Source organism: Perca fluviatilis, chromosome 21 (assembly GCF_010015445.1).
Source record: "Perca fluviatilis chromosome 21, GENO_Pfluv_1.0, whole genome shotgun sequence".
Classification (NCBI taxonomy): domain Eukaryota; kingdom Metazoa; phylum Chordata; class Actinopteri; order Perciformes; family Percidae; genus Perca; species Perca fluviatilis.
In genome coordinates this window covers 921,090-929,797 of record NC_053132.1, presented here as the reverse complement: position 1 = coordinate 929,797, position 8,708 = coordinate 921,090, and the positions used below count along the sequence as shown (strand labels likewise).

Sequence of the window (8,708 nt, the reverse complement as noted above, 5' to 3'; positions counted from 1 at the left end):
CACACACACAAAATCACACACACACACATACACACGCTAGGACTAGTTTAATATGCATTTTCCTTGTATACAATATGTAGTAGGGGTCCCTGCTCTGTCTCTGTTTCAGTTAAGGGGTTCCTTGGTTTAAAAAAATCGTTGAAGATCCCTGCTGAAGTCGAAAAGTTACAAAGTTGTCTCTTTGGTTCTAGCTGTGCAGCTAGCCGGGACACATGAGGCCGATTATCGGCCGTTGGACCAGTCTGCCGAGGTCAGTGACTCCTAGTCTGTTTGGTGTGTCCCGTGCCCACGTCAGTCTGGGGGTTGTCAGCGTTCATTTTGGCCGACCTGACGTGTTCCAGTCGCCGCGGGAACAGTCGGGGACTCACCGGAGAATGGCGAAGCGGAATGAGGTGACTAGAGCCTCTCAAAATCTGATGAAAATCTTTTAAACTGACCTTTGTGGATCTGAAATGAAGACAGATTCAGCAACTGCATGGCCTATTTCTCTCTTAAAATGTTTTCAGAAACACGTTTCAGTGAACTATTTTAGTCCAATATGAGATCGTATTCTGAACAAGCCGCCATGACAGTCTGGCTTTGAATTTCCGGAGAAAACAAACCCATGTGACACGTTTGTCCAATCAGCTGCCGGTTTTCATTTCTTGGGCAACAATACAGAGTAGCACCGCCTGCTGCTATGAAAACGTATTACGTTTCTCAAGTCGGTGTCGCCTCAGTGTGTCCCCAGGCAGTTTTCTGGACCTCGGCGACTGATCATTTCCATGGCTTTTCTGCCGAGGGTCAGCTGTCTGGTTGGTGTGTAACCACTTTAAGAGCGATAACAACTGAATAAACTAAATAAAAAAAACTGTTCTGTTCCAGCTGGTTTCAGTCGTCCTGGTCCTGCTGGCTCCACTGTTGACCAGCTGCTTCCCTCTCGTCCTGCCAGTAGACTTCGGTGACATATACCGCAAGGACAACAGCCGCCCCAGTGGAGTTTACACCATCTATCCCATCGGAGCCACGTCTGCTGTCCAGGTACACTTCATCCTCTCTGGGATGCAGGTTGAACTTCAGATCAGGGCTAGGTATCACTTATGATTTCACAATTATATTTTCATTCAATTACATTTCTGATTTGATATCAGTCAGTTTAGGGAAATTTTGGTTACAATACCAGTTTATCTTTCATATAAAAGAGATTCTCAGAGAACTTCTGCTGTAAATTGTAAAAGCAAGAAGCAATCCTCACCCATTTTTTTTTATAATGCACCAGGTTAATGTTTACATTAACAGGGGGCAGAAACTAGACTCTCTCAGCACAGTGGGGGCGCAAGAGCTTTCGTGGGGCCCCTGCCACCAAGTGATGATTGTTAAAAACTTTAGCTATAAATCCATGTTGTAATGTATCACTTGTTGAGCCAAGTTATGTCCAATAAAACACAAAGAAAGACACATTTTTCAGACAATTTGTATTAAGGAACAAAGAAAACAGCTTTCCAGTCAAGTTAAAATGTTTCCGCACCAAATACAGCACAGGGAGCAACAGTGTTGGTGCTGAACAGGTCAATAGTTACTGCTAAATAAATAAATATAGGCTACGTTGTCTCCTATGTGTTAATTCTGGTTGGGCGTGTGGTATTATAACTGATTAAAGTTACATTTTGATACAGTTATAGTTGAAGGATCACATTAACTAATACCTGTGTTTGTGTGTAGGTGTACTGTGACATGGATTCAGAAGGAGGACGGTGGACATTGAGTATTTTAAAGATGCAGTAGGTAAGCCTTATAAAACTAACTTTCGGTCATATTTGCTGAAACTGCCCCTATGTTCGAGTAGAACTACATGAAGCAGGTAATAATATAAAAGAAATCCGGCTACTCTGGCACCACCTACAGTCTGTAGTGCAATATGCAAAAATCCACAGCTCCCTGTTCAGATGCTCCAATCAGGGCCAAGAGGGGTGTCTAACTGCGTGTCAATTACTGCTCAGGCACATGCATTTCATAGCGTCATCCCCTCCCCCTTCCTCGCACACGAATTGCAGATAGGTTTCCTCCACTTCCCCCCTCTTCAGACGCGCTCTATCGTGCACATCTCTCTCTTGTGGGGAGAGGGGCTTAGGAAAACGTTTGGGCTTTAGCAGAAAGGGGGGAGAGACTGAGAAGTTGTCGATGATCAAATCTTTTGGCACAGTCCTGGATCGTCACAATCCTACCTACAGCACCTTTGACTGAAGTCAACACTTCCTGTAGTTCCTTCACAATAAATCACATTCCAGTAAAAACCTTGTTGTCTGGAAACATGAGCTGTCAGTGTGCTCGTGGTATAATGTAAACGTAAGGTTTATTTTGTGTGGAGTGTAAAATGTTTTAAATAAATAAAATGTAAATAGGATAAATAGGTTTGGAATTATTTTTACAACTGAAATGTTTATTCTATTACATATGGAGGGTAAGGGGGATTTCCTGAAAAAAGTGTTATAGCTGACAGAGTGTATTTAGAGTAAATACACTCCAAAAATATATATCATTGTTAGTTGTATCATAATGTTCTGATTATACACTTGTTGTGTTTCTGTAGGAGACTCCCTGAAGGTTACAACGGACAGAAGTTCTCCACCCTTCGACAAAGACCAGGACTCTGATGATGCTAGGAACTGTGCCAGATCACACCTGGGGGGTTCTGTTGTACAACAGATGTTATAATGCAAAATCGGCGGCCGTTTATCTTTGGGGGCTGGCAGCACTATCTCTCGTGTTGGAGTGGAGTGGTATGGTTTTAAAGGTGTTGACTACTCCATGAAGACCATCAGCATGAAGATCCGTCCTGTGCAGTAGTTCTCCAGGACCAACGTCCAGCAGAATATCAGCTCATCTCTTCTGATTTCTTTCTCTTTCTCTCATTAAGCATTTAATCTCACAACAGGTCTTATTTTCCTGAAACTGGGCACCAGCACAAGAAAACCAACTGATGTTAGTAAATCTTGTTACCGTCTGTGGAGGTTTAAAGCAGTCGCAGCTCGCTGCAACGTGGAAGAGAAGTCAGATGTGTCTCCAGTTGGGCGGCTATAGTAAATTACAATAAAAAAAGGGAGAAATTTAAAATAAAAACCTTTTAAACAAAATTGAGTGGTAGTTTTTTATTTAAAATGTAATCTTTTTAATCATTTTCTTTGTGAATTTATATTTTCAAATTATGATTTCAACTTTGCTCTTTTAAAATCCTTCTTTTCAGACACACACACACACACACACACACACACACACACAGAGAGAGACACAGACACACACATATCATATAGATGTTGCTGAAAATATACTAGTTACAATCCTTAAATATTCCTGAAAGTAATTTTAGTAAAATATATAATAACATATACAGCTTTAACTGCCCATATAACTTTAAGAAATACACATACTAAAAATAAATCTTTTGGTGAATTGAAGCGTTTGGTGCTAAAGCTTTGATTGTGAAAATATGGACCGGAAGTGTTTTTTTTTTTGAATCAAAAAGGATATTTATTATATTGTAACTTAAATTTTAATATTTATAATTTATATTTATTATATTTAATGAAAACATGACACAAGTGTTTCCAGCTTTTTGAAGCTAAATAAAGTCAAACTGATGCTTTATAACGATCTCATACACACTTAAAATACCACAAGAACTTTCTTTGTGTGTTAATATTCATATTTTGTAATTAATTGCCTATTATTGTTAATTATAAGTTGTACTTTTTGATAATTTACCGTCTTTTGGAAAACTCGGGAATGTTTTTGTGGTTAAAGGTTGCCGATATCGCTTACACACTAAAAATACCCTAAAACGAGAATCGTAGTGGCAAACTGACCACAAAAAATGCCCTGCATTTGGAAAACCATTTCCAATGCTTGCTGGTGCAAAAAATTACAATAGGTCCCGTCAACGTCTTAAGGTTAACCCTTTATTTTATAAATGCATTTAAAAAGCACTTACTTTTTTTTTTTTTACCTTTATTTTACCAGGTAGGCTGTTGAGAACAGATTCTCATTTGCGGCGACCAGGCAAAGAATAAAGGCATAAACATGCAAGACAAAAATACAGTTTTACATTCAATACAAGAATACAGAATACAATAGGCCTACACAAAATACAGATTTAGTAGGTATTACAAAGCCAGCACAAAGTGCAGAATAAGTAAGTCGATGCATATGCGAAAGTGATCCTGATAACACAATAGAAATAGACAGTCTATATAAATGTTGAAATGTAGTAAAGAGTCAATATACAGTTAGTGGAAATTGTGGTCTAGTTGAAGTGAGGGTAGATCAGTAGATGTACAAAATTGTGGGCTATGACAACAAAAAGGCTGTGAAATATTAAAAGCAAGCAGACGAGACCAAAAAACATCCCTCGTACACACAGTTGAAGTTGAAAAACTGTGACTTCCCAAGATCCTAATTTCCTCCTTCCTCTTCTAACCTCTGATCAGCACACCATACACACAGGTGGGCAGGTGACATAGCAAACAAGCCATTCACACAAACCTTCCACACACACACAGCTATACAAGCATGCAGCAAAATTGGCAAAAACAAATAATATTGTGTATTAATATTAGATAACTTACCCTCTGTTTTAAAAAAAAAAACATCCCCCGGGAATGTTTTTTCGTAACAGAAAACTTTAAAACCCGAACATCAACAAAGCAAACACAGATGGCAGAAGAGCAAGGGGGTAAGCTTCCAAAGTTTTACCCCTGTTTGAAAAAATTGTTTTTATAACAATTAAGCTACAATGGGTCATAACCACGCAGACACACTTCACACAGTAGAGAATTACCGTATAGTACAGGAGAAGCTCACAGGCAGTTTGGACTTCCATTATCTGTTTAGGGTTTAATGACTAATGTTAACTAGCATATTCAGTGACCAGTAATTAGCCTGTGCCTATGTTATCTCCCCACATATACCTACGCTCTCCGTCTCTGTAAGATTGGGAATGATTGAGATTTCTCCGGCACCGCTACCAGAAGACTTCACACTTTCAGACAGGTTGCTCCGTCACATCTACGTCTTCAAGCTCAGTTGGAGGCTGCTCAGTAACAGCTCTGCCGCAACGGAAAAAAAAAAGAGACGTCTTTAACTATATCGCTTACTGATCAACCACACACACGGGATCTCTTGGTCCAGTTTACATACTGTCTATGCGGAAGAGAAGTTCTGTTGAGGCTCCGAGAGCCGACATGTTCCCCCGGTTTACCGAGCAGAACCAGCGTGCTGGTGGCGGCTCTCAACCTGGTTGTGACCCGGCTGTCCTGCTCCTCTGTCGGCCCGGACATCCCGCATATCGCCCGCTTTCTTCGGGGACCAAGACCCGATACGAGGGGTGAACCCCGCGAAGCTGCGCGGGGACGTCTTCTCCGTTAACAGGTAACACACACACACACACACACCTTTTGTTTAGAACAATAGTTATTATTTTAAGACTCCTCATATTTTGGTTATAGTTCTGATCCACTAATTGTGATTAGCCTGGCCACTGATTGGCAGATTGGCCACCCTAGTATTGTTGGGTGTGGTATAATTGATAAAGGAAGTTGGAAACAGGTGTGGAGGGTTTTTTGAAGTCCTAGCTTTAGTTGAAACCAAACATCTTATTTTATATAATTTAGTAACCATCTGTACTGTTTATTTTCCCTGATTCTCACACATGCAACATTAGCCTCTAATGTGTTGGGAGGATCATAAAGATGTATTTCTAGGTAGCATATTTGGGTTTAATTATTATTTTCAAAACAACGACGCTTGAAGCCTGGACCAACAGCAAAGGAACAAAGGTGGGTTAAAACTGTTCTTCTATTGCTGGGGCAGCGGCTATCCAATACCCGACAATAAGTTTAATTTAACCCTTGTGTTTTCTTCCGTAAACCGTGTACTTGTCGATCCTGAAAATCAACAATTTTTCTGAAGTTTTTATCTCTTTTATCGACACTTTTGTCTCTCTTTTTCAATGTTTTTGTCTTTTTTTTTTTACATTTAACGCGTTCTTTCACTACCATTTATAAAAACACCACCTACACCAACTTATTACCAGTTAGAGCCCGACCCAATAAAGGATTTTTAAGGCCGATACCGATGCAAATATTTGATTTAAAAATCCGATATTCCAATACATTGGCCGATATAGTAATTTTTAAAGAAATCCAGAAACAACGTAACAAAACAAACAGATTTCCTTAACATTAGTTATTTGTATTTATGAGTCCTCATTAAAATAATATGATAATGCAGTTTAAAAATTATAGTTTCTTTTATTGTCTCAAAAGAACAGAGGAACATCAAAATTTATTGAAGTTCTGATAAATAAAATGTGTAAAAATACAACTTAATATATGAAACTTAAAGTCCTTTGAACAAGAAGACAATAGCAACGAAAAAATCAAAGTGTTGCCAACAGGTATGTTGTAGAGCGCCCTCTGGTGGCTATACAACGGCAACACTCAGAACATGGTTGAAGGGGGTTTCATCCGTTTTTATTTAATTTTTTTAATATTCAATTATCAGAATCATTTGTCATGATAAATGATTCTGATGAATGAATATTTAAAAAAAAGAAAAACTCCTGTTGTCCTTGAGTCAGAGGCTGCTGCTGCAGAAGAGAGAGGATTGGTGCTCAAGTCGATGTGTAAGAATCCCAATCAGCTCTATTGGCTTTTTTGGTTTGCATAAACAAACAAGGAATTTGACTCCAGTTAATCTTTGCTCTCAAAAGTACAACACTCACTTAACATAAAAAACAGAGGACAGTAAGAAATATGAAAAAATACTGATATGTATACAGTATAGCAATACAATAGAATTTACAAATTTACAAAAAATATACAACAACAATTGAAGAGAGGGAATAGTGCAATATCAGTATAGTCTGAGATTTAAGAATTAAATATATACTGCAAGGCAGTTTAGTGCCATGTTAATATATTAATAACAATATAAGCTCTAATATAGTGTATAAGTTTCATATTTAATCACAGGTAACCTATATGGTATTACACTTATAATTTCATATAGGTGTAATCCTGCGGGCGAAGAAGTAAACTACTATTAATCCCATTCTGAGGCTGCATCACCATTATTAACAGAACTATAATTTAATTATTTTTAATGGCTCTCACTGGTTTGTGTCCAGCCATGTTAGACACTTTAATGTCTCCATTTACATCAGACACATTAGTCACTACCGCAGGCATACTAGCAGTCTCCACTAGGACAGACATAACCTCCTGCTCCACTAACTTGGCCTTTAAGGTTTCCAACAACTCATCTTTGTTTAACTTTTTGGAGAGATCTACACTGTAATGGTCAGCCACTCTAAAGAGCTGTTCTTTTTTGTAAGTATTAAGTAACTCTTCACTTGGACACTGAACAAATTCCTCAATTGGAGCCATTTTTCCAGACAGAACCTTCTCTCAGCAACAAATACTGTACCAACACTCTACAGGTAGGCAAGAACACCACCAGAAACATGTTTTCACTACCACCAGACAAAGATGACAGGCTGCTTTAATTATGGATCCCTATTCCTCTGGCTAACTGCCTAACCAATACTACCTCTCTCACTCAAACCTAGTCTTCATGCAGGCTAGCGGCGGGATTAATTAAGCACAAGGCCAGTAACCTGGTTAAATTTCAGCATGCTGAAAATCACCTAGACAGCCATGGAGTGCACCCGAGCAGCTCCTGGAACCGCTCTAACCACCTGCTGCACAAAGATAACAAACTAAAACAAAAACAATGGTCAATGGGGACAACGGGTGCCAGTCATTGCTTATGCCGGTCAGGAATAAAGGTTCCAAAAGACTTACCAGCCCTCAACCCTGCCTAGCAGTACAGGAAAACATGTTAACATTAACAATAACCAGAGCGAGTCAAAGATCTGTGTGAAACACTTGCAACATTTTTATAATTTCACCATTTACCAGTTTCCCAGTACTAACAATCCCGGACGAGCCCCCATTTGTTACCGTCTGGCTCAAGGCCGGCAACAAAAGGGAGGTCACACACACATAAATTAGTCAAAAAGTAGTTTAACTAAATAGACTAATAACACAAATTAACTCAACATAAATGCAATAGTGGGGTGTGTAAATGTAGAAGACATCAAGTCGTGTTTGCCATGTGTAGGAGTGAATGAATGGTGTGATGTGTGTTGTAAGGTGCAACAAACCAAACAAAAAACATAATGGTGGATGGATGCAGTAGGACCAGCTGAGAGAGGAGGGCAGTTCTTTATGCCTTCTGTAAGCCACGCCCAGATGGCCAGGTACAGACGAGCCTCCCAGCTCCACCTACCCGCCCACTCCCAGTACCTGCAGACAGAGGAGCAGAACATGACAACTGTCCAGCTGTCCTCTGTTCCATCACGTCTTCAGGACACTCGACAAGGCCGGACATCCCCGCAGGTCAGTGACATCACAGGAAGCGCATCATTATAAACAGGATGCGACCCATACGGGGATCACAGAGCCAATAACGATACGGAGTATTAGTAGTTAATGGAAACCGATTATTGATATTATAAACAAAGCTAACTGCAGCTGAAGGAATCTGTTTCCGGTTTCCTTCCCTGTTCCATTCCATATGTCCCTGGTCCCTTCCTGTGTCCCTGGACTCCTTTCCCTTCCACTGGACTCACTATTTCCTGGACATGTCTGCCACTCCACCTGCCTGCACTT

At 39.7% G+C, this 8,708-nt stretch overlaps 1 pseudogene; it reads left to right on the top strand.

Moving 5' to 3' along the window:
• The first annotated feature begins 212 nt into the window (after window positions 1-212).
• The window catches only part of LOC120551563, a 93,753-nt pseudogene continuing 85,257 nt past the window's right edge, over window positions 213-8,708 (top strand).